At 41.4% G+C, this 24,723-nt stretch overlaps 1 protein-coding gene across 4 annotated transcripts in view; it reads left to right on the top strand.

Moving 5' to 3' along the window:
• The first annotated feature begins 3,279 nt into the window (after positions 1–3,279).
• Positions 3,280–24,723, top strand: part of rasgrp3 (RAS guanyl releasing protein 3 (calcium and DAG-regulated)) — a 115,853-nt gene continuing 94,409 nt past the window's right edge. For 2 of the 4 annotated variants that reach the window (XM_061745333.1, XM_061745337.1), the window contains exon 1: positions 3,280–3,421. The gene's annotated coding sequence lies outside the window, so the exon portion shown is untranslated. Of the gene's footprint in view, positions 3,422–6,425; positions 6,627–22,573; positions 22,699–24,723 lie in introns of those variants that run through there. The other 2 variants (XM_061745334.1, XM_061745335.1) reach the window with 2 other exon arrangements.

Below are 24,723 nucleotides of genomic sequence, written 5' to 3'. Positions count from 1 at the left end.
AACTGAAACTTGGTTAAGTCAGGATAATAGTGCAGGATAATAGTGCAGCAGTTCTTATGGTCAAATTGATTCGGCCCTCGGCAGGAGGGTCCCCCTTATGATCCAGGTCCTGCTCAAGGTTTCTTCCCTCCTAAAGGGGAGTTTTTCTTGCCACTGTCTGGCTTAAGGTTTTTCTCCCACTAGGGGAGTTTTTACCTGCCATTGTTTATGTAATAATTGCTCAGGGGTTTATGTTCTGGGTCTCTGGAAAGCGTCTAGAGACAACTTTAGTTGTATTAGATGCTATATAAATAAAATTGAATTGAATTGAATTGATTCCTTTGAAAATGTTGCCATTCAGATAAAATCCCCCTGTCGAACAATCTTAGTGGCCATCTACAGACCCCCCAAATATGATGCAAGGTTTTTTGATGAGTTTGCCAAACGACTGTCAATCATGTGCATGGATTTTGATTGTGTTGTTTTAGTGGGTGATTTTAACATTCATGTTGATAATCCCAAAGATGGATGTGCTAAGGAACTTTTAAATATTCTGGATACTTTTGGGCTTTCCCAGCATGTCACAGATCCAACACATAACAGAGGACACATATTAGATCTAATTATTTCCAAAGGTCTTAATATCTCAGAGGTTGTGGTGAACGATGTTGCTCTGTCTGATCACTACTGTGTTTTGTTTAAAATGACCACCGTTGCCAATCCTATGAAAGGTGAAGCAGAGGTCATCAGAAAGCGTTATATAAATGATAACACCTGTGCATTATTCATCCAGGGTTTTACACCATCACCAACCCTTCCCTCAGTTCTAGTTGATGACCTTGTTAACAGTTTCAGTTCCAATGTTATGGCTGTTATTGATTCTATCGCCCCAATTAAGACCAAAGTTCTGTCCGGGAAGAAAAAGTCACCCTGGAGAAACGCCACACTGGTTAAAGAACAGAGAAGGATATGTAGACAAGCAGAACGCAGGTGGCGAAAAAACAAACTTCAGGAATATTACAACATTTATAAAGAGAGTCTTTGCAACTATAACCAGAAACTGAAGAATGCAAGGCAATCGTATTTTTCAGAGATTATCGATAGAAACAGTAATAATGCACTGTTTTCTGTGGTAGACAGACTGACAAACCCTACAGCCTCAATCCCCCCTGAACTGCTGTCTGAAAAGGCCTGTAATGACTTTGCTGACTTTTTCACAAACAAAATATTAGAGATAAGACAAGCAATGTGCAGCTCCAGCTCAGGAATGATAACACTCTGGCCTTCCTGTCTAGTAAATCTGGGACAGTTCAGCCTCTTAGATTATATAACCCTAACGGAAACAGTTTCAAAATTAAAGCCCACAACATGCTGTCTTGATATTCTGCCTTCAAACTTTTTTAAAACAGTTTTTAACTGCATAGCTCCGGATGTATTACAGATAATAAATACTTCTCTTCAAACAGGCCAGTTTCCCCAGGCGTTGAAAACTGCAGTAATAAAACCTCTTCTAAAAAAATCAAATCTGGATGCTACAACACTTAGTTATAAAGGCCAATATCAAATCTGCCATTGTTGGGGAAAATCATTGAAAAGGTCGTTTTCCAGCAAATCCATGCTTTTATGATGCAAAACAACCTTTTTAACGCATTTCAGTCTGGATTTCGGCCACACCACAGCACTGAGACTGTACTCATCAAAGTCTTAAATGATATTCATCTGAATAATGATGCAGGCAAATCCTCTGTTCTGGTATTACTGGATCTCAGTGCTGCATTCGACACAGTTGATCATAACATTCTTCTCAGCAGACTGGAAAAGTGGGTGGGACTTACCGGCACTGTGCTTCAATGGTTTAAATCTTACTTACAAGACAGGGCCTTTTTTGTGTCAATAGGAAAACATGAGTCTAAGAGAACCAAGATCACATGTGGGGTTCCTCAAGGATCTATTCTCGGACCGCTTCTATTCAACATCTACCCCTAGCTCAGATTATGGAACATACATGTAACTGTATTCACCAAATAAATGAGTGGATGTGCCAGAATTTTCTCCAGCTAAATGCAGAAAAGACAGAGGTGATCATTTTTGGCCCTAAAAATGAAAGGGAAAAGATTAGCGCTCACCTTGGCTCCATGTCATTGACAGCTACAAATCAAGCCAGAAATCTTGGTGTTATTACTGTATTGACTCAGACCTGAACTTCAACAGCCATCTATCCCTAAATCTGCCTATTACCACCTAAAAAACATTGCTAGAATTAAAGGGATTTTGTCTAAACGAGACATGGAAAAACTTATTCATGCATTCATTTTCAATAGGTTGGATTATTGCAATGGCATCTTTACAGGCCTTAATAAGAAATCTATCAGTCAGCTGCAGCTGATCCAGAACACTGCCGCCAGAGTACGCCACAGGTACGCCACAGATACACCACAGGTACCCCACTGGTACTCCACAGGTACGCCACAGGTACCCCACAGGTACACCACAGGTACCCCACAGGTACACCACAGGTACCCCACAGGTACACCACAGGTACCCCACAGGTACACCACAGGTACACCACAGGTACCCCACAGGTACGCCACAGGTACGCCACAGGTACGCCACAGGTACCCCACAGGTACACCACAGATACACCACGGGTACACCACTGGTACTCCACAGGTACACCACAGATACACCACGGGTACACCACAGGTACACCACAGGTACACCACAGGTACCCCACTGGTACGCCACAGGTATCCCACTGGTACGCCACAGGTACACCACAGGTACACCACAGGTACGCCACAGGTACACCACAGGTACCCAACTGGTATGCCACAGGTATCCCACTGGTACGCCACAGGTATCCCACTGGTACGTCACAGGTACACCACGGCGTCCAGCTGATCCCAGTTCCTCAGACAGGACCTGGACCTGCAACGTGTGTCTGGACACAAGCCAGTCTGGTTGTGTTGCAGCCATGATTCTGCACCAACCAGTGCAGGAGTAAAAGCTTCAGCTGGATTACACGAGGAAACACAGAGGAAACTGTTCTGGTCTCAAGTACAGACTGGTGTGGGTTTGTCTGATTCTCCTGTAACAAGGTCACGCACAGACGTCCACAGAGCTGACTGGCACCGCGGCCTTGTTTCCAGTCAACTCACTCTATTAATAGTCTGTGAGTGTGTATGTGTGCGTGTGTGCGTGTGTGTGTGGGTGTGTGGGTGTGTGCATGTGTGTGTGTGCGTGTGTGTGCGTGTGCGTGTGTGCATGTGTGTGTGTGTGAGGCTGGGACGGTGTTAGCTGGAGTTACCGGGCAGTTAACCTGAGCAGCGTGGGTTCCTTGGACCGGCTGGTGCAGCAGGATCTAGGACCCGGGCAGCGATGTGGACCGGGACCACAGGCGGGTCGGTTCCTCCTGAAACACGGCCGGACGCGCCTGCTCACGGTCAGTAATGAAGGAAGACCAGCCTGCTGTTCTGTCTGGCTGTGGTGGATTGTGGGTTCTGCATTGATCACAAACAACATGTCATGAGTGTAATTTGAGTTCTGAAGCAAAGACGTGACCCGGCTGATGGCTGTTGACCAGTTATTCGGAGGATTGGACTTGAGTACTCAGCTGCTAACTCTGACTTTACTGTGACTGGTATTTCTCTGGAGACACGGTCCAGAAGGAGGCGTCAACAACTTTGACTCAGTAAAGTTAAAAAGCCTTCTGGCACTAATCCGACTCCACACCACCAGCACCAGGTGCTTGGTCATGTTGGTCCGGAGTAGAGGGCTGCATTGGGATTGGGTCCCGCGGGACCCAGCGCATCTCTGGCGGGAGCAGGCGGTTTGAATTTTGCTGCAGGCGGCTAAAAACAACCCTGTGGGATTGGGATGTACTCTAGCAACAAGATGGAAATCAATGACATGGAAAAGAACTAGGGATGTCCCGATACCATTTTTTTTCACACCGAGTACGAGTACGAGTATTTTAATTTGTGTACTCGCCGATACCGAGTACCGATCCAATACTTCTACCACTAAAATAACTGCGCTAAAAATGCAATGAAAAATGCAATGAATTAGAAGACAGATTTTATTTGCAACAGAAATTCAATTTTAAACAAAACTCAGCCGGCCGGTCTTTCCTCCGCGCTTTAGTCTCATCGCAGGAACATCAACTGAGCATGTGCGGTGCTTCACCTGAAGCCGTCCGTGTGAAACAACATAAACAATCAAATTGAATTTAAAAAACAGGCTAAATGAAATGATGTTACACACTCTTGTACAGTAGGTGGTGGTATGCTCCTTAAAGTTGGTTGTGATCCGCCAATAAAACAGAGAAGAAGAAGAAGAACATAAACAATCCCATTGTTACAGTCCGGTTAGCCGCTATGAACTGTCAGTTATCCATCAAGCTCCACAATGATCATGTTAGATTTGTGTAGGACATTTCTCTTGCGGGACGGGAGAAGACACAAAATCAATGCATCTCCATTATTGTGCGGGCATGAATTCTCAGTGTTTTGCGGATGCGGGCGTGAGTGGAACAGACACGTTGCAGGTGCGGGTGGTACATAGCACCCACTACTTCCAGAACAGATCTGGATCCGAGCACCGTAAACATTTCCACTGTGTGATGGTCCATCACAGATGCCTCTGAGTCCGGAGATGTTGATGGATAGGCTGGACATAAGGCATTAAGAAGTGTTTGTGAATGTGTCTGTGCTGCAGAGTCTCTCAGGAATCTGTGAGCGTGTAGTCACTCAGCTGCTGATCAGGGATGGATCCTGATGCAGGGTCGTCTGAGGTACCACAGGTCTCACATTTGTCCTTTACACGCTGAATAGTTTTAATATATTCTGAATGCTGAAGAAGAAAATATATCTCTGTTTCTCTGAGAAACATTGATTTTCAGACATTTAAATGATTGTTGGATTCATCTGTTAGCAAAATGGAGATTTTCTTTAAACCCCATCTTTGTTCAAAGACTTTTCAGTTTAATTCCATTTTATTAAAATATCGTCTATTACAACAGGAGTTGTCACTAGGATCTTTCCAGAGACCAGAACATGAGTTCCAGCTGTGTTGTTTAGCATCTGTTGCTTGTTGTTTACAGCTCGGCTTGGGAGGTTTGTAAGCCTCTTTCTAAAGAGTCCTCCCCCGGGACCGTGAGCTCCCATTGTGCAGTCTGACCTTCTGGGTAAATGTGCTGCAGCATCAGATAGCTTGAACGTTTGCAGCTTGTGAATAAACCTTTTTTTGAATTTTGAATTTGAATTTGAAGATTTTTACTTCGAACATGCATGTTAAAAAAAAAGAATACAAAAAAGTAAAAAAAAAATAAAACACACACACACACACACATATATATATATGTATGTATATATACATATATATGTATGTATATGTAATTGTATTTTATATGTAATTGTATTTTATATATAATTGTATTATATACTATATGACAATATAAAGGGGGGCTGAACTTGATAAGCTTTGCTTCTTTCAACTCCTTCTCGAACTTGCACTTCATCGTAATGTGCTATTTTTTTACATTATTATATATACCGTTTGTTTTATGCTTGTGCAAGTTTGAGACAAATTCAAATCAAATCAAAAATCAAGGACTGATAATTATCAGCAGCTGGATGAAGTCCTGCAGAAGAAGCAAGGGGTGTCTGGCGTTCACGCCTGCTTCCACTCACTTCAGGTGCTAAATCTAAGACCCACGACAATATGATGATCATTATGTTTTTATACACGTGCACACACACATACACATGCACACAGTCTCTGTAAAGATATATGTTTCTCCATTACGGGATCTGAAACTGCTCATCAGGGTTTGACCCTGCAGGGAATGAGCACTAATCTCAGGCGTCCAACGTCCAGTCCTCGCAGAGACAATAACAGTCGGAGGGGAATTGTTCTGGCCCAGCCGTGCAGCAGGATGTGCTGTCACTGCTTTTGTTTGGGTAGACATTTTTAGAAGCCCAGAGACAAAACATCGTACCCGACGTCATCAGAGTGGAATAAGGGATGGGTTGACCCTCCACCAACAATGCCGGAGAGCACACATGTACGGCCTCCACCCCGTCGGCCCGTTTTCATGGCCAGACAAACTTAAAAAACAAGAACACCAGAACACCTAAACGCATCCAGCATGCAGCACCGTATTACACTTACTAAACTCTGCTATTGTGAGGGTTTCTGGGATCTGCTGCGGGAAAACGTGCAGAAACAAACACGAACATGCGCACAAGCACATTGTCATACGTTTCCTGCTTGTGCTTTTTTTCCACTTCACCTTGTGTGGGCCCTAAATTTAGCCCAATTCAGCCAACACAGGCAGGAAAACTAAGTTGGGAAAGAATTGAAGGAAGTCCAGCGGTCATTTCAACAAACAAACTCACACACGGGGACCTGTGCTGGTTGAACAGCCAGCAGTACTGTACGTGGCTGAGGAAGACAAAAGGCTGGAGGCGGACGGAGGGCTCTCAGACACGGAGTTATACAGAGTTATGCTGGCTGCAGCCGTCCTCTGCAAGCAGCTGGATTTGGCTTTTAGGGTTCATTTGAAAGGTGGGAATATATGGACACCTTTGGAGGATGGATCTATGCTTTTTGTGAGGAGATCGTTGTGACTGAAAGTCTCAGATGAGGTAAGTTTTTACCTCATAAAACCAATAAACCAGTGTTGTGATGCATTCAGGTGCTTCTACCTGACAGAAACCAGAACTCCTCTGAACAAGCTGGATATGAGTTTACATGAGCGCTACATGCACACACTGATGGAAAAGCTTTATGAGGTTTATGATGTGCTGTTTTTTTTATTTTTCGGTTTAGTCGTTTTGGGGGGGGGGGGGGGGGGGTATGGAGGATCAACCAAGATATCATTAATTGTTCATATGACATTTTATTTTATTTTCCAGTTGTTGAAGAGTTAAATGAAGATATATTGTCATCACCATTTTCACAGTCCCATTTGTTACAAAGTGAAATCAGAATAAAATAAATGAGTCAATTGGGATTCAACGTTGTCATTTTCAGTGTTAGCAAAGAAAAAGCATGAAAACCAGAAGACATTACAGTTCAAACCTTCATTTGTCATTAGCTAAATTATATTTCATTCACACTTTTTTCAGCTCTGATATTAACCCTGTCACATCTCAGAGTTAGTTACACTCTTTACTCTTTACAGACATAATATTACTACAAAACCTGTTTATCCACATCCAAAGTAGCTTGTTATGTTATGTATTACATGTAGGTGATTGATATCTGCTTCTCTTATCCTCTTAACTCAGACCTACAAGTTCACTGGTGACAACGCAGTTACAGTTTATTAGTGAAGGATTATTAATAATCAGGGGTGCACACAAGCCGGTACTCGAGGGCTAGTCTACTGCACGTTTTAGATGTTTCCCTGTCTTCAACACACCTGATTCTAATCACTGGTCGTCATCAACATGTCATCAAGGTTTACACAACTCTGTTGGTGACGCAGCCTTGTCGATCAGGGTTGTGTTGAGGCAGGGAAACATCTAAAACGTGCAGTAGACTGGCCCTCGAGGCCCGGCTTGTGTGCACCCCTGATTATTAAACCTTCTGTAACTTGTAATAGTTAAGAGAAGAGCTTTTGACTGTTTGAGTTCAGCACCAACTACAACGTTTGAACTCCACAGCAGCCTTCTATGTTAATCTAATGATCTGTCATCATGACAAAAGCTTTATCTTTAGCCCTCTTTACATTGTTGCTCTTGTCCCTCTGTAATTACACCACCAAACACTAGGGGGCAGTGCTCAGTCTGCTTTTGTTTACTTCTTATCTATTGCTCAATCATAGCAACAGAGCAAATAATGCTAATCTTATGTGAGTTAGACCTCATGAACCTTGATCAACAGTACTTTTTAGTGACATAGCAGGACTTCTTTCTACATGTTTTGGAAATAATGAAGAAGAAGCAGCAGCACAAAATATGGAACTGTGTACTGACCCCCACATCACATAATGGTTTGATGTCTTTGCTGCTCTGTTCACACACCTTTCCACTTTCTCACCTAATGTTATACTGCTGGGAGACTTCAACATTCACATGCACCAACACACCTGATTCTAATTAAAGGTCATCATTAGCTTGTCACCAAGGTCTGCACAGTTCTGTTGATGATACAGGTACTTTTATCACGGTGTGCTGAAGCAGGGTAGCATCTCAAACATGCAGGACAGGGGCCCACGAGGACCAGGATTGAGAAACACTGGAGGCACACCATATTTCTCTTCTCTAACTTTTACTTTAAATAAAATAAATGTCTACTTTTAATTCCCACAACAACAATTCAATTCAATTCAATTTTATTTATATAGCGTCTAATACAACAAAAGTTGTCTCTAGACACTTTCCAGAGACCCAGAACATGAACATGAACCCCCGAGCAGTTATTACATAAACAATGGCAGGTAAAAACTCCCCTAGTGGGAGAAAAACCTTAAGCCAAACAGTGGCAAGGAAAAACTCCCCTTTAGGAGGGAAGAAACCTTGAGCAGGACCAGGCTCATAAGGGGGGACCCTCCTGCCGAGGGCCAGACTGGTGGGTCAGGGACGGCAACAGCACAGCAGGCAGGTGGAAGCAGCAACGGGATGACCGGGGGTGGGGACCGCAGGCCAGCACGCAGCTCCCGAAGCTCCGGCCCAATCAGCAAGTCCCAGGTTGGGGTGCAGGGTCGGGGAAAAGTTGAAAAGGGGCAGGGCCAGGGAGAGGAGTGTGTGGTCAGACATGGCTCCACAATGTGGAGCCATGTCTGAGGGATGTCTGACTCTGGAGGTCATTTTTTGGAGGAGCAGTAGATTCAAACCTCCGGATGACTCGTGCAACTTTTACATCGCGTGCTAACTTTTTCTGATCTAAAACTCACATTCTGTGGTGCCTTATTTGCAGAGGTGTCAAGTAACGAAGTACAAATACTTTGTTACCTTACTTAAGTAGAAATTTTGGTTATCTATACTTCACTGGAGTAATTATTTTTCAGACGACTTTTTACTTTTACTCCTTACATTTTCACGCAATTATCTGTACTTTTTACTCCTTACATTTTAAAAACAGCCTCGTTACTCTATTTCATTTGGGCCTTTAAATAAAAACTATCCAGTTAAATTGCTCCATCCGGATAGAGTGAATTTGGTTGTGGTTGTTTCAGATGTTCTTGTCCAGTTTTGTTCTTACATCCGTTCCCTCAGATTCCTGCAACTAAACTTGGATGTACATTCCAATAAAGGTTAGGATAAATGATAACATGAACATGAAGTTTGACTTTTTGCACCATTACAATACTTATAGGCAACTAGTCATCATATCTGCTGCTCTCTGAAACACATGTTAATGCTCAATAGTACACATATATGCTTCTTTAATATACTTGCATTATACTAAGATACATTCATTTTCAATGGCCTTTGTCCTTAATGGCTTTTTTCCCCCTTACATTACTTTTACTTTTATACTTTAAGTAGTTTTGAAACCAGTACCTTTATACTTTTACTTGAGTAAAAACTTGATGATACTTCAACTTCTACAGGAGTATTTTTAAACTCTAGTATCTATACTTCTACCTGAGTAATGAATGTGAATACTGAAGACACCTCTGCTTATTTGACCACTTGATGGGTGGACCTTTGATCATTTTGTGTAACGGCTCCTCCAGACTGGAAGCTCAGTGGGAACCAATGAACAGCTCCTCACGTTGTTCCTGTGTTGGGAACAGCCTGCTGCAGTTGCATACATTCATAATGAGCAGCAGCAGTAGCAGCACAACCGCCACATGCATCATTTAATCCAAATTATTCCTTCATTGGCTTTCACCTGCGTAACTGCACAGAACAGACTGCTGATAATCTCATTCAGTCCTCCGCAGATGTTTAAATGCTCCATTTATTCATCACGACAGTGTCATGGCAGCGGCTGTCACTGCTGTCACCTGTGGGTTTAATGAATAACATCCTGTGGCTGCTGCAGGAAGACAATTTATCACAATCTACAAACCCCGTGTGCATGTATGAAAACAGTATTCATAGAGTTGCCTCCTACAGCCTGCATTTACCTGGACATTGTGTTCTTATTAGTCATGCACACTCAGCACTTTGTCGGACTAACATCCATCCAGAATTTGTAACCACTGATCCCCATCCTATTTTTTCAATTGTGAACCAAACAAGAAATAAAACAAAAACAGATCAAACTTGAGTGTGTGTAGGTATTACTGTATGCAGCCTTTAGTGGCACCTGCAGGTCTGTTGGGCACTGGGCTGTTGTTTCCACAGGTTTTGCTCATCTAACCCTCTTTCTACCATTTCTCAAAACAAACTGCCAGTATTCAACATCCTTTATTTGTCGCTCGGTAGGACCGGTGGTCAAGGCTTTGACAAAACCATTTCTAAATGTTTCAATTCATCTTTTTAAACTATCCCACAGTTGTGTTAACAGTATGATTGGGCTCCTGTCGTGATGAAAAAAGAGCCTCGTCTCACTTGCAATCTTCTCCTTGATACCTTGATACCTTGAACATTAATGTGCCTGTATTTGGTGCCATGATACTGCCACCTCTATTTCACTGAGGTGGTAGTAACGAGTTACATTTACTCCGTTACATTTACTTGAGCAAGTTTTGGGAAATGTTGTACTTTTAGGAGTAGTTTTGAATCACTATACTTTTTACTTTTACTTGAGTAGATTTGTGAAGAAGAAACTGTTCCTCTTACTCCGCTACATTAGGCTACGTTGAGCTGTTACTTTTCTTTTATCCCTTTTATCCGCGTACGCGTCAATCTCATGACATCACTGAGTGATTCTTTGGGAAAAATGTTAGTTTTTGCATGTTTTGTCACATTTACACAGACTCAAACACACACAGAGTTTCTATGAGTTCATGTTTGTTCTAGTTCTGCTGGTTAAAAAAGAAAAGTACAAAGGCTGGAAATGTTGTGCTACTTGTGCTTAATTTATTTTTTTATTCTGTTATTTTATTTATTTTATTATTTATTAAAGTACTTGAATTTACTTTAAGATTATTTTAATTTAAGCTATTTTTTTTTTATTTTATTATTGTATTGATATAATTAGCCTGAAGATGATTATTTTGTACTTTTGTCTGTTTGAATGGTTGTGTTAAAAAAATAAATCAGACGTTACTCAACAGTTACTCAGTACTTGAGTAGTTTTTTCACCAAGTACTTTTTTATTTTCACTCTAGTAATTATTTGGATGACTACTTTTTACTTCTACTTGAGTCATATTATTCTGAAGTAACAGTACTTTTACTTGAGTACAATTTTTGGCTCCTCTACCCAGCTCTGTCCATTTCACTGAGGTAGTGTTAATACGGTAGAGGTTTCAGCCTTGTCGGACCAGAGTACCTCTTCCACATATATTTTGATGAACTGTAAATATGTATTTTTGTTTTCATCTTTAAGAAACTCAAACCTCTCTAGATATTGTGTCATGGTTATCTTTGGCCTCTTTGTTACCACTCTGATGAAATCCCGTCTTACCAGTTCCACTAGTCTCTGCTGATCTGTCCTTTATTGGCCGATTCTTCTTGGTTCAATATTGTTTGCATTTACAGGGAAATTCAGAGTTTTACATCAGTTCTATAACTGCTTGACATTAGTCCAGTCTTTGATATTGTGGACTATAAAATCCTTCTTGACAGACTGGAAAACTGGATGGGGTTATCAAGTACAGTACTCAGTTGGTAGAAATAATAACTCTGAGACAGGGACTTTTTTGTGTCTATGGATGGACATGAATCTAAGTGTATCCTTGTGACCTGTGGCATCATCCACGGGTCAACTGTTGAACCACTGTCATTCAAACTTTACAGTATATGTTTCCTCCAGGTCTCATCACAATCGCCACAAATGTGCTTGTCACAACTATGCAGATGATGCTCTTATTTACTTCACTCTTTCACCAAATGGGTATGGTCCATTTGACTTACTCTGTCAGTGCTTATACCAAACAAATACATCATGTCCGGACCAGATTTAGAAAAGCTGGTCTAGTTTTCCAAAAAGAGAGTATATGACAACTTCTATTCATTCAAAATGCCAGCGTTGCTGTTAGTTTACAAATCCATCAATAATATGGGGTCACGATATACTTCAGATCATATACCCCAAGCAGTCAGATGGAAGAACCTCGAGTCAGAACCAAATGCATGTCTGAAGCTGAGTTGAGGGGGGTCCATGGGTCTGAATTGTCTCAGGAATGAGTAGTGGCTTGTGTGACCTCTGTAGAGATGGAGACGTTCATAAATACAGTGGGAATTGACTTTTGACTTGTTATGCAGTGCAGCAGACTAGTGAGAGGATAGCCTGATTTATGGTTCTGCGTTAAACCAACGCAGAGAGCCTACGCCATTGCCGTGACGTCGTTGTGAATCCTTCGGACTTCTCCGTCACTCCATTTCGCCGCGGTGCAAAACCCCCCCAGAGCACTAGTTGATACTTTGTTTAGTTTCCGGTTTTTCCGGTCACGGTGAATCAAAGAGATAAGAACAACTGTTGTGCAAAAAAGAAAAAAAAAAAAAAGAAAAAATCAGACACACATGAAGAAAAGAGCGCTGAAAGTTCACGACTGCTTCACGAACCGGAACCAGAAATGCGTTGCTACCAAGCGAACCAATCACAGCCCTCTCGGTCTGTGTTGGGTCTGCGTCGCCTCGACACGTAGTTCCATTTTTTGGGAGGTGCAGGTCAGACTACGACGTAGGCTACGGAGAGACTCCCGCGTAGCCGCGTACCCTACGGAGTAGGTTTAATGCAGAACCAGAATTCAGCCTTTCAAGTAGTAGCTATAAGTAGCTATTTGCAAAAACCAAAAACCTCAGGAAGGGCTGTGCGTTCAGACGAGTAACGGTGATGGTAACGGGCAACAGTAACGATCCTGCAACCACGTAAAAAGGAGCCACCTTGACTGAGTCATCAGTCACATGAACATGTTCTCCTCACCTTTACACAGAAGCTGTACGTACTGTAGCATAACCTGCTTAGACTTGACACTCAACAAAACAAGTCCACATTGTCCAAAATATTCTGAATTATTCATGGCTCTGCACTCTGTTTTAGCCCCGAGGCCATGAGGAGACCATTAGAGATCCTTCGCCTCCTCATCGTCCCTGACCATCTGCTTGTCCTCTGGCTGCTATCTGTACACCACCAGTCAGAGAGACGATCATTTTCTTTTTTAAATCAGAGGATATAACCTCCATCTATCTAGCGATGCTTCACAATGCTGGAGGAATGTTCTACGATTGCTCTCTTGAGGAGCATTTTCATTTTTTGGCATCTTTCAGTGTCTCTTCCAGCTGAAGCCAGTGTGCACATGAAAACACGCTAAAAAACACCAAGTCTTTAACTCATAATTACATAAGCGACTGTTAAAGCAGTCATATTATGCTTTTAAATGTTTTCTGACAATGTTTTAGCTACGAATCATCATCATACCTCTCAGTGAATGAGGCGTGCATGTGCTGGAGCAGAACCTGGAGCAGAACCTGGAGCTTTGGTACCATGACCTCAGATTCACTGTGATCAACTCCGTCCCTCCATGTCTTAGGTGTCCGAAACAGTATCTAATAATAATAATAATAATAATAATAATAATATTAATAATAATAATAATAATAATAATAATAATAATAAAAGATTTAAAAGATCTCAAAGACGCTTAAAATCACAAAACATTCAGGTGCATCACTGAGGAAGTGAAACTATGACAGTGATGCAGCATCAGCTGGTTTAGTCAACCAGCTCCTGGACTTCAACATGAGACTCAAATCTAGACGGATTTATACTTCAAGCGTAACATGAGTGGCTCATCACGGGTCGTCTTTAAAGTTCTGAACTCTTCCAGCAAAAAAAGTCATGCTAGCCAATCGGAATTCTGGAGAAAAACATCAACAAATGACACGAGTAACTTCCAGTTACTTCCAAGATGAACCAGAGTCTTTGGTTTGGAGTGACAGAGAAGTGGAGTTACTTTTAAGTGTGACTTTAGAATATAAAACAGGTAAAATACAAGAAAATATTGACGGTGGCCAAACAAATTGTAAACACAGGTCGCACTCATGACGCTGCACTGCAAAAACTTAAAATCTTACCAGAAATATGGCCGCTCGGTGGCGCAGTGGGTTAAGAGGCGGCTCATACACTGAGGCTACAGTCCTCCTGCAGCGGTCGCAGGTTCCAATCCAGCCTGCGCACCTTTGCTGCGTGTCTTCCCCGTTCTCTCTCTCTACCCCTTTCCAGTCTGCATCTCAATAAAGGGCCACTAGAGCCCAAAAAAATCTTACCAGAAATATTAAAATGTCTCATTTTTAGTCAAAAAATTTCATTACACTTAAAACAAGTCATCACCACATAAATAACTTGTTATTTAACAATTTTCACCTGTTTCAAGTACATTTTCACTTTTTTCCAGTGATGAGTCTTGTTTTAAGTGTAATGAGATTTTTTTTTACTAAAAATAAAACATTTTAACTAGAAATAAGACAAATATTCTTGTTAAGATTTTAAGTTTTGCAGTGTGGTGACGTTTCTGTGGCCAGAGCTTTCAGAAATGATTGTTTTTGGTGACTTTGAACTTCGTTTTCGTGTAAACGAACAGCCAAAACGCATGAAAACGTCACAGTTTTTGCTACGTGTATACGGGGCCTTAATCAGCAGCCAGGTCCCTCCACATTCCAGCTAAACCTCTCCAGGCCTACAGGCCCGGTCCAGTCAGCTGGTGTTTGAGCAGTTATCCGTGTTTACAGACGAGATGTAGAAACGTCAGAGCTCAGGCCGGATTGCGTGGGAACGTGTCGTGGGGTCAGAGTTGGCTCCTGTAGGACTTTGTACCCTGCAAATACGGTAGGTATTTGGTACAAACGCTGTTCTCTCAGCTGCTGTCGCTCGTTATTTGTCTCGGTTATCCTCGCTTGCCCTCGTCTTGTCTCAGCTTTCCAGATGACCACCTGCTCTCCGCTACATACACTCATGTAATCACCTTCCCAGGAAACACAGTGGCTCCTTCTCATTCTGGTTTCTGGTTTTTCCAGCTGAGCTAAGCTAAGCTTTTCTGCTTTTTATTGAATCGCCAGTTTTTGTTTCAGTTAAATCTGAGTTCATGTGCTTTAAAGCCTGTATGAGTATATTAGGTTCAGAGGTGGGTAGAGGAGCCAAAAACTGTACTCAAGTAAAAGTACTGTTACTTCAGAATAATATGACTCAAGTAGAAGTAAAAAGTATCCAAATAATTACTTGAGTAAAAGTAAAAAAGTACTTGGTGAAAAAAATACTCAAGTACTGAGTAACTGTTGAGTAACGTCTGATTTATTCTTTTAACACAACCATTCAAACAGACAAAAGTACAAAATAATCATCTTCAGGCAAATTATATCAATAAAATGAATTAAAATTCATAAAAAATAGCTTAAATTAAAATAATCTTAAAGTAAATTCAAGTACTTTAAATAATAAAATAAAGAAAATAATAACAGAATAAAAAAATAAATTAAGCACAAGTAGCACAAAATTTCCAACCTTTGTACTTTTCTTTTTTAACCAGGTAGAACTAGAACAAACATGAACTCATAGAAACTGTGTGTGTTTGAGTCTGTGTATAATGTGACAAAACATGCAAAAACAAACATTTTTCCCAAAGAATCACCCAGTGATGTCATGAGATTGACGCGTACGCGGATAAAAGGGATAAAAGAAAAGTAACAGCTCAACGTAGCCTAATGTAGCGGAGTAAGAGGAACAGTTTCTCCTTCACAAATCTACTCAAGTAAAAGTAAAAAGTATAGTGATTCAAAACTACTCCTAAAAGTACAACATTTCCCAAAACTTACTCAAGTAAATGTAACGGAGTGAATGAAACTCGTTACTACCACCTCTTGTTAGGTTTCTGGGGCTCCTTGTGATGTTGTTTTAGGAACACAATGGAAGAATTAAGATGCAATCTTACAAGAATAAAGTATCAATATTATGAGTACTATTGATATAATATTGTGTTAATCAAGTCATAGTTTTATAAGGAAGACATACTAATATTTAAAAGTAAAAGTATTAAAGAGTCACAATTTTACAAGGGAAAACCCATATGAGAGTAAATTAATATGTGACTGTGTGATGTGGAGAAGCCTGAAGGAATTTATACTTTTTGGATCAACAAATGAGGAAAATCTTCATCTTTTGTGCATCATCATCATCATCATGAGTACCAGGACCTTGAAAAATATATCCAAGAAAAACTCTTCATGTGTCATTTTGTCTTTTACAGCTTTCGTCTTTATTTTTATAATATTCTAATTGTATTCTTGTACATTTGTGAAATTTTTCCTTTAAATATATGCTTTAATAATGTAACTTTTTCATACTTGTCAACTTACAACTTTATTCTTATAACATTATAATTCTTTTCCTGTAAATTTGTGACTTTATTTTCTAACATCACCATTTATTCTCCTAAATTTACACAATTTTTTTTAATACGTGAGATTATATTTTTATTCCTGTACATTTTTTTGTTGTAGTATTTATTTTTATTTTATTAAATGTGTTTCTTAATTCTCAAACTGCAACTTTAATCTCATAAAGTTATGATTTTTTAAATGTTAAAGGTTTGTCCTTGTAAATGTATCTCTCAAGATCTTTTCTCCCTCCTCCTGATACTAGTGACTAGTAACTAGTCGCAGGCCCATCGGCCTCATGGCAGTGAGGATATTTGTTCCACATAAAACACTCACTAATGGTGCTTTTCCACTAGTACCTACTCATCTCTACTCAACTCGGCCTGGTTTCTGTTCCATAACAATCAGCACCTGGAGCAGAAGTAGGAGGTTGGAGAAGCTGCTGTGACGTATTTGATTGTGAATCTAAATGAAGAAGACAACAACACTAAAGATGTAGAACCTGGAGGAGATGATAGATGTGCTGCTGGGTCTGTGGCTTGTGTTCGATATCAAGTTAAAAAATGAGAGTCAGAGAAGCTTCGTGTGGCAACGCTTTTTTATTTATTTTTGTTAGTTTGTCTCTGTGCTGCTGAAAAGTCAGCTGGAGTCGTGAGCAGCTATGAAGAGACAGAGCTCCTGGTGGATCTGGTCGTTCCTTATCTCCGTCTAGATTTTCTCCTCAGACACCAGGTTTATGAACATCTGCACCTCAGAGTTGGATCATGAAACAGACTTTTGCTGCTGTTGCTGCTGGAATAAAATGAACCAGAATCCGTCAGAGTCTCTTTCTCTGATTTCCTCCTCCTGACTCAGACGTCTGACTCCAACCCCCCGACCAATCGGTGGTCTGTAGTGTGATGATGTCAGATACAGCCGACTCAGCAGCTTAGAACCTCGGCAGAATAGATACAGAAAAGTATCTACTCGGCACCTTAGACCCCTAGTGGAGAAGAACCAAACCGGGTCGAGTCGGGCTGAGTAGGTTCTAGTGGAAAAGCGCCAATAGACACTTGCCATGACTGAATACATCTGTGTGAAGCCAGATTCAACGCTGGTAGTACAGCTCGTGTGTGTGTGTGTGTGTGTGTGTGTGCGTGCGTGCGTGTGTGCGTGCGTGCGTGCGTGCGTGTGCGCGTGCGCGTGCGTGTGCGTGTGTGTGTGCTTGTATCTGGGGTGTGCTGGGGCCGAGGACTCACCCCGTAACATTTAACCAGTACTGGAGCTGAGGGGGGATGGCATCCCCCGCTGAAATAAAAACGGTCCAATTCATCCCCCCTGTAAAACTGCCATCCCCCCTTTCCATCCCTTATGTCATTTCATCAATGAATGTGGTTTTACTGCTATTTCAACATTTAGAGTCATCACCAGAAAAATAACTTATTTGACAATTTTCACCTGTTTCAAGTTAATTTTCACTTGAAATAAGTAGGAAAATCTGCCAGTGGGACAAGATTTATCTTCTTATTACAAGCAAAAAAATCTTGTTCCACTGGCAGATTTTTCTACTTATTTCAAGTGAAAATCTACTTGAAACAGGTGAAAATTGTTGTTTTTTAAGTGTTGTCTTGTTTTAAGTGTAAAATGAGACATTTTAACTAGAAATAAGACAAATATTCTTGTTAAGATTGTGAGTTTTTGCAGTGATCCATGTTACTTATCCTGTGAAGGACAGAGTCATATTGATAAGTTCAGAAAAGTGTTTTTTATTGTTGTGTTTTGATGTATTTGATGTAAGCCCAGTGGATATTTAAAGCTTACAGAAGGCTGCATTTAACTGCTGCTATGTCATTCCTGCAGTATTTCTGCAGCTGTTTTGGTCACTGCTATTATTTTTTAAACAAAAACACCAAAATAAAAACGCAAAATCACGCAAAACAGGCTGATAATTCTCAATATTATTTGTAATCAGCACAAATTATCTGTCCCCATATGATATTCAATTCAATTCAATTCAATTCAATTTTATTTATATAGCGTCTAATACAACAGAGTTGTCTCTAGACGCTTTCCAGAGACCCATACCCAGAACATGACCCCCCGAGCAGTTATTACATAAATAATGGCAGGTAAAAACTCCCCTAGTGGGAGAAAAGCCTTAATTCAAACAGTGGCAAGAAAAACTCCCCTTTAGGAGGGAAGAAACCTTGAGCAGGACCAGGATCATAAGGGGGGACCCTCCTGCCGAGGGCCAGACTGGTGGGTCAGGCACAGCAGGCAGGTGGAAGCAGCAACGGGATGACCAGGGGTGGGGACCGCAGGCCAGCACGCAGTTCCGAAGCTCCGGCCCAATCAGCAAGTCCCAGGTTGGGGTGCAGGGTCGGGGAAAGGTTGAAAAGGGGCAGGGCCAGGGAGAGGAGTCTTGAGCGATGAACCTTCTCCCCCGCCCAAAAGGGGCCGTTACCCTGCCCCCCTCACTCCCACACTGCAGGTTCCGGTGTCCGGCAAAGGATGCTGCAACATGGACAAAAGAGAGAAAAGGGAGGAGAAGGGGGGGGGTTGATAAAATCCACCATCCCCCCTGATTTTTTTTTAGAACTTGAGTACTGCATTTAACCAACCAAATATCATGGAGACATGTCCAAGAGCAGCAGAGCCCAGAGGGGGGGCTGAGTGTGAACCAGCCAGAGCGTGTGCACAGTGGCGATGCCGAGGCCTCGTGTAACACCAGAGAGCGGTGGAAAGACGGAACGTGAACACTCACAAGAAGACCACATGAGACCATGAAGGAGATAGGCAGAGTTCACCGCCGACTGTGTGACAGCATTTACAATATGCTTCATTATTTCCAACCCAGATGACTCCGTCTTATTAGATGCTAATGACGGGCCGTGGGTGAGACTAACCGGATTAACCGAGCAGGACATGTGAGTGGCCGTGACAACACAGCCAGAGAGACAGAGGCCATCTGCTTATGCAACCCTGCCAGCTGTGGGAACATCTGTCTGCATCAGCGCGCCGCACCGGTCCAACCTGTTTATCCTCACTGAGGACTGTTCTGTTGGCCGGCCGGGCTGGTGTGTACGTTTGAACTCTGGGTTTTCCTGGGGCAGCTGGTGTGCGGCCTGAGTGAGCAGACAGAGCCGGTCAGGTCAGGGGTGTGTGTTCTCAGAGCATTCATCCCTGACCGCCGTTCACGCCGAGAGAAAACACGAGATCCGCTTCCCCCTGCTCCGCCAGCCCCGCCCACTTGAAGGTTTTTCAGTCTGACCTGATCGTTGCTAAGTTCAGATAAAGCCATTACACGTGCAAACATGACGCCTCCAGAACAAGGAAGTGCATAATAAGCACCGCTCCCCCACCCCCACTACCAAACACAGCTTTATTAGCCAACGTAGAAAACCAGTACAGTAACGCCACTAGTGGTGGGGGAAAAAATCCATATTGCAATATATTGTTGCGCTCTCTGTCGCAATAAATAACAGATAAACTACGGTGGCCGAGACCCGCCATTGCTGAAAATAAAAGTAACGCTGCAAACAGAAACAAACGCCGCTGCAAATAAAATAAACGCTTAGCAAATAAAATAAACGCTTAGAAAGTAAAAGAAACGCTGCAAACAAAAAGAAACGCTGCTGCAAATAAAAGAAATGCTGCAAATATAAAGAAACCCCGCTGCAAATAAAATAAAAAAACGACACAAATAAAAAAGCCACAACGGAAGTGAATTACCGGGGACTATTTTTGCCGATGCACCGGTGCCTAACACATTAAAAATTACACGTAGCGACGTTGAACACTAACCTTTTCACTTATTTTCTCGTTCGTTGTTCTTCTTATTCCTTGCTCTTCTTATTTCTTCATTTTCACTTACGTCCTCTTCGTCTTCTTCTTCTCCTCTCATGTAAAAAACACCGGTGCATCAGCAAAAATAGTCCCCGGTAATTCACTTCCGTTGTGGCTTGTTTATTTGCGGCGTTTTTTTTTATTTGCAGCGGCGTTTATTTGCAGCGGCGGTTGTTTTTATTTGCAGCGATTATTTTATTTGCTAAGCTTTTATTTTATTTGCAACGTTTATTTTATTTGCAAAGCGTTTATCTTATTTGCAGCAGCATTTATTTTTATTTGCAGCGTTTCTTTAATTTTCAGCAATGGCGGGTCTTGGCCACCGTAATAAACTGACGGCAAATATCGATATTTTACTACAACACACATAATGGATTTACGCGGTTGTCACCGCACTATTTTTCATGCACTTCAATTTGTCCAGCTGTTCAGTGTTTACATTTAGAAAATATACAAATGCACTTTCTTTGTACATTGTAGCCTATGAAGTTTTGGCATTGAATAAATGCATAGCTACAGACGTTTTCCTTTTTATGGGTATTTTTTCTTTTTCAGTCACATATATCGTGTTATATCATTGATGGAATTTGTTACAATATATGGAATATCGTGATATTATCACATATTGCGACAGTATTGAATCGTGAGTTGGGACATTTCTCTTGCGGAGACGGGAGAAGACACAAAATCAATGCATGTCTATTATTGTTCGGGCGCGAAGTCTCCGAGTTTTGCGGATGCGGGTGGGAGTTTAACACACAAGTTTGCGGGTGGTAATGGTCAGAAATGGAAATGGGATGAAGAAAACAGTCCCGCGCAGGGCTGTAATTCATATCACCTCTAGTGGAACAATGTGGCACTACAAGGCTGGTCCATCTCCAACGGTGTTTTTAGTAGCTCTTTACATAAACACACGGGTCTTCGTGTTTAATTTGGCATTAAAATGGTTGTTTATATATATATATGGGTCAATGACGTGACACCTATATTTTCTGAAAAACTGATTTTTTTTCAATTCAAAAAAGGTTTAAATGGATAAAAAAATATCATATATATGACCTACCTGTCACACTTGAATTTTACAAAAAATACTAGTTATTTGGGATTTTGTTGTTGTTTTAAGCGTCAAAATATCATGTGGTGCGACGTCCAACCATGACTCTTGTTTTGAAATCACTCTAAATGTTTTTAAATCAATCTTCTTCTATCTGGCATGATTTCCGAAATGTCTTGTAGTGTGTAAGATTGTAACACATTTGTATTTTTTTTCCATCATAATATACAAACAAAGTTTGATGTCCATTTTATGAAATATCATGTGGCGCGACCATTAAAATAACAACAATTTTTTTATAATACTGAAAACTTGTAAAAAAAAAGATGTCAAGATGTTAAGGAAATTAATTTATTTTAATATGAATCATGGTTGCACCACATGACCTTTTTTAAGGCTAGTGCCAATTCATCTTGACAAAAAACTACTGCGATAGATATTCTTTTTTTAAATATTTTAAAATTAAATATTATAAAAAAATCTGTGTAATTCTTACTTATAGTGGCTTTAAAGCTCTGATAATCAATACTTCCCAGATCAAATGCTGATGTATCATGTGTTGTAGTACAGCAGCACCTCTGCAGTGATGCTGCAAGGCTTTTTACGTTGTTTTGGTAACCTTGCATCTGTCTGTCAAGCAAAACAAGGAGGCTACTGTTGGTGACCTGCTCGTCAACAAACAAACAGACACCACGACGTTGTGGAACGTTCAGCAGCTCAAAACTGAGAGAATTTAATCAGGAGGAGATCAACGTGGAGTGTAATGTTTATCCTCGCAGGCACGAAACGCTGATGAGTCAAAATCAGATTTGAAAGGTGCCGTGGGACAGTGACAGCCGGAGCAACGTACGGCCCGGTTTCACTCCGTAGATTTGTGCTTTTTGCTGGTTTTGTGCAGTCCTTGAAACCTGACCTGTGTGTGTGTGTGTGTGTGTGTGTGTGTGTGTGTGTGTGTGTGTGTGTGTGGTGTGTGTGTGTGTGTGTGTGTGTGTGTGTGTGTGTGTGTGTGTGTGAGAGGTCACATGGCTGCTGCTGCTCCAGGCTGCTGTGTTTACCAACAAGAGGAGGCGGTGGAGGAGGCGGTGGAGGAGGTGGTGGAGTAGTTCTCTCCACCATGGGAGTCTGTGTGAGCCGGCCAGCCTGCAGCCTCCAGCAGCAGCTCCTCACACCGCCGACATGACTGCTCTTTAGACTACATGTCAGCTGCTATGCGGCTGTTTCAGGGGTAGGAGCTGGCTGCTTTTTGACTTTTTAGTGACCGTGACTTCTTGAAGTGCTGTAAACGGCAGCGGTGACACGATAAACGGATTATTGCAATCTTGTACGAGGAATAAACGAGGCTATTTGAGTATTGAAGCAGACAGCTGCAGCTTCACTGTTTGAGGAAGACCGTCTGTGTCAGGTTAGTGCGCATCCAGTTTGGATTTTCTGACCCATGTGGTGCTTCTCCTGACTTTAAACAATTAAAAAATCATGTGTAGACTCATAGACTACGTTTACATGCAGTCAAAATTGGGGTTATTGCTAATATTCCGGTTACTGAAACATTGGGAATATTCCGTTTACATGGTGATTAATCATTTGGGATATCTCAATCAAACCAGTGACGCACGGAGAACGTCATGACACAATTCCCGTCATTTCTGCTTCTTCTTCCTGTATCCAAATTCAAAATAAATGCTGCTTTGCGCAACTTTTCTCTCACCTTCTTGTAAATCTTCTATCCCGGTACTTTCTACCGTCTACAAATGCAGAAATGTTCATATCCTTCATTACATTTATGAAGTGATTAGTCTCCTCCTGGTCTTGTGTTTCTCCGTGTTTATAAGAACTTCCTGGACTCAAAAGACCAGGATTCCTTGCAAACAGAACATGTGCAGAAAATAAATTCCTGTTCCGTTTGATGGGGATAATCCGTTTGGTGTTTACATGACCCAATATTCAGGTTTTAAAAGGAGTAACCCAGGGGTCAAATTCGGGTTTTTAAAGGGGTTATTGGTGTTTACATGGCCGTGCAAATTTGGGTTATTGCCAATATTCGGGTTTTAAAAGGGTTATTGACTGCATGGAAACGCAGTCAATGATCCATCTTCTATCTTGGTACAGGGCTGACAAAGTAGTCAGTAAACATGTTTCAAAGTGCCCAAAACCGGATCTTTTATCTTAAAACTAATGTCTTTAATGTCACGACATTAAGATCAACCTCAGCTCACTGACGCCAAACACGGAGTCTTAGGAAAACAAACTCACGTTCATCTTAAGCGACTGAAGCCTGTAGGTGAGAGAGCATTCTGTTCCAGCAGTTCTTTCTCATTACCGCGGTCATTTCTTTACAGCAAATGTTCTCCACTTCGGTTGGAAATTAAGCAAAAGGGGTTTGTGGATAAAAAATGAAATCAACCATTTGCTCGTCCATAACTTACCATTCGGAAAGGTCCTGCAACGGTTGTTGCAGAGGTTGGGAAGGAAGACTATCAGGTCAGACTGGGGTCAGTTTTAGTTCTGATTTGTGCATGTGAGGGAAGCGTGTCTGGTTGTTTAGTACCCTGGTCTGAAAACGGACCAATGAGAGCAGGGTAGGGATGTTGGGGTTGGTTTGGGGGGCAAAACAGAGAAAAGAAACTGAAACTAAGAAAACGTTTCTTAATTGCTGTTTGAGCTGCAATCTACCTCAACTCGTTTAATTGCACTTCTTTATCATGATAAATCATTTTTATTAAGAGTTTAAAGAAGTTTATTCGGTAACCCTTTCTTTTACAGTACAGTAATAACCAGGTAATACCATGGTAATTACACTGTAATTACCTAGTAGTACCTTGTATTTACAAGGTAATTACATGGTAACTACCGGGTAATTTACCCAGTAAGTACTAGGTAATTATTACGTATTTTTTTGTACCATGTAATTATGTGAAAGAGTTCAAAAGTCCAAAAGTTCACCAGGTGCAGCGTTATAGAGGCGTTAACCAAGATAACCTTGTAAAAATTAAAACCAATGTACATTTGGTACCAATTACAGACCGAAAAATTAAATGCGGACTACTAAATATACGATCATTAAGTTCCAAGTCTCTGTTAGTAAATGATATAATTACAGAGAGCAGGAGTGATATTTTCTGCTTAACAGAAACATGGTTACAGGAGGAAGAGTATGTTAGTTTGAATGAATCAACTCCGCCCGGCTACTTTAATCATCACACTCCTAGAAGCACGGGCCGAGGCGGAGGAGTCGCAGCAATTTATAACTCCGGTCTCCAAACAAAAATTGAACCTAAGTGTAACTATAATACATTTGAAAGCCTCATGCTTGGTCTGAAATTTCCGAGCTGGAAATCAGAGAAGCCAGTTGTGTTAGTGGTAGTGTACCGGCCCCCTGCTGGTGCGTATCTAGAGTTTTTGTCTGAATTTTCAGATTTCCTTTCTGGAT

This window comes from Cololabis saira, chromosome 17 (assembly GCF_033807715.1).
Source record: "Cololabis saira isolate AMF1-May2022 chromosome 17, fColSai1.1, whole genome shotgun sequence".
NCBI classification, from domain to species: Eukaryota; Metazoa; Chordata; class Actinopteri; order Beloniformes; family Belonidae; genus Cololabis; species Cololabis saira.
The sequence above is the reverse complement of the archived record's forward strand: the minus strand, read 5'-3'. Positions and strand labels throughout refer to the sequence as shown.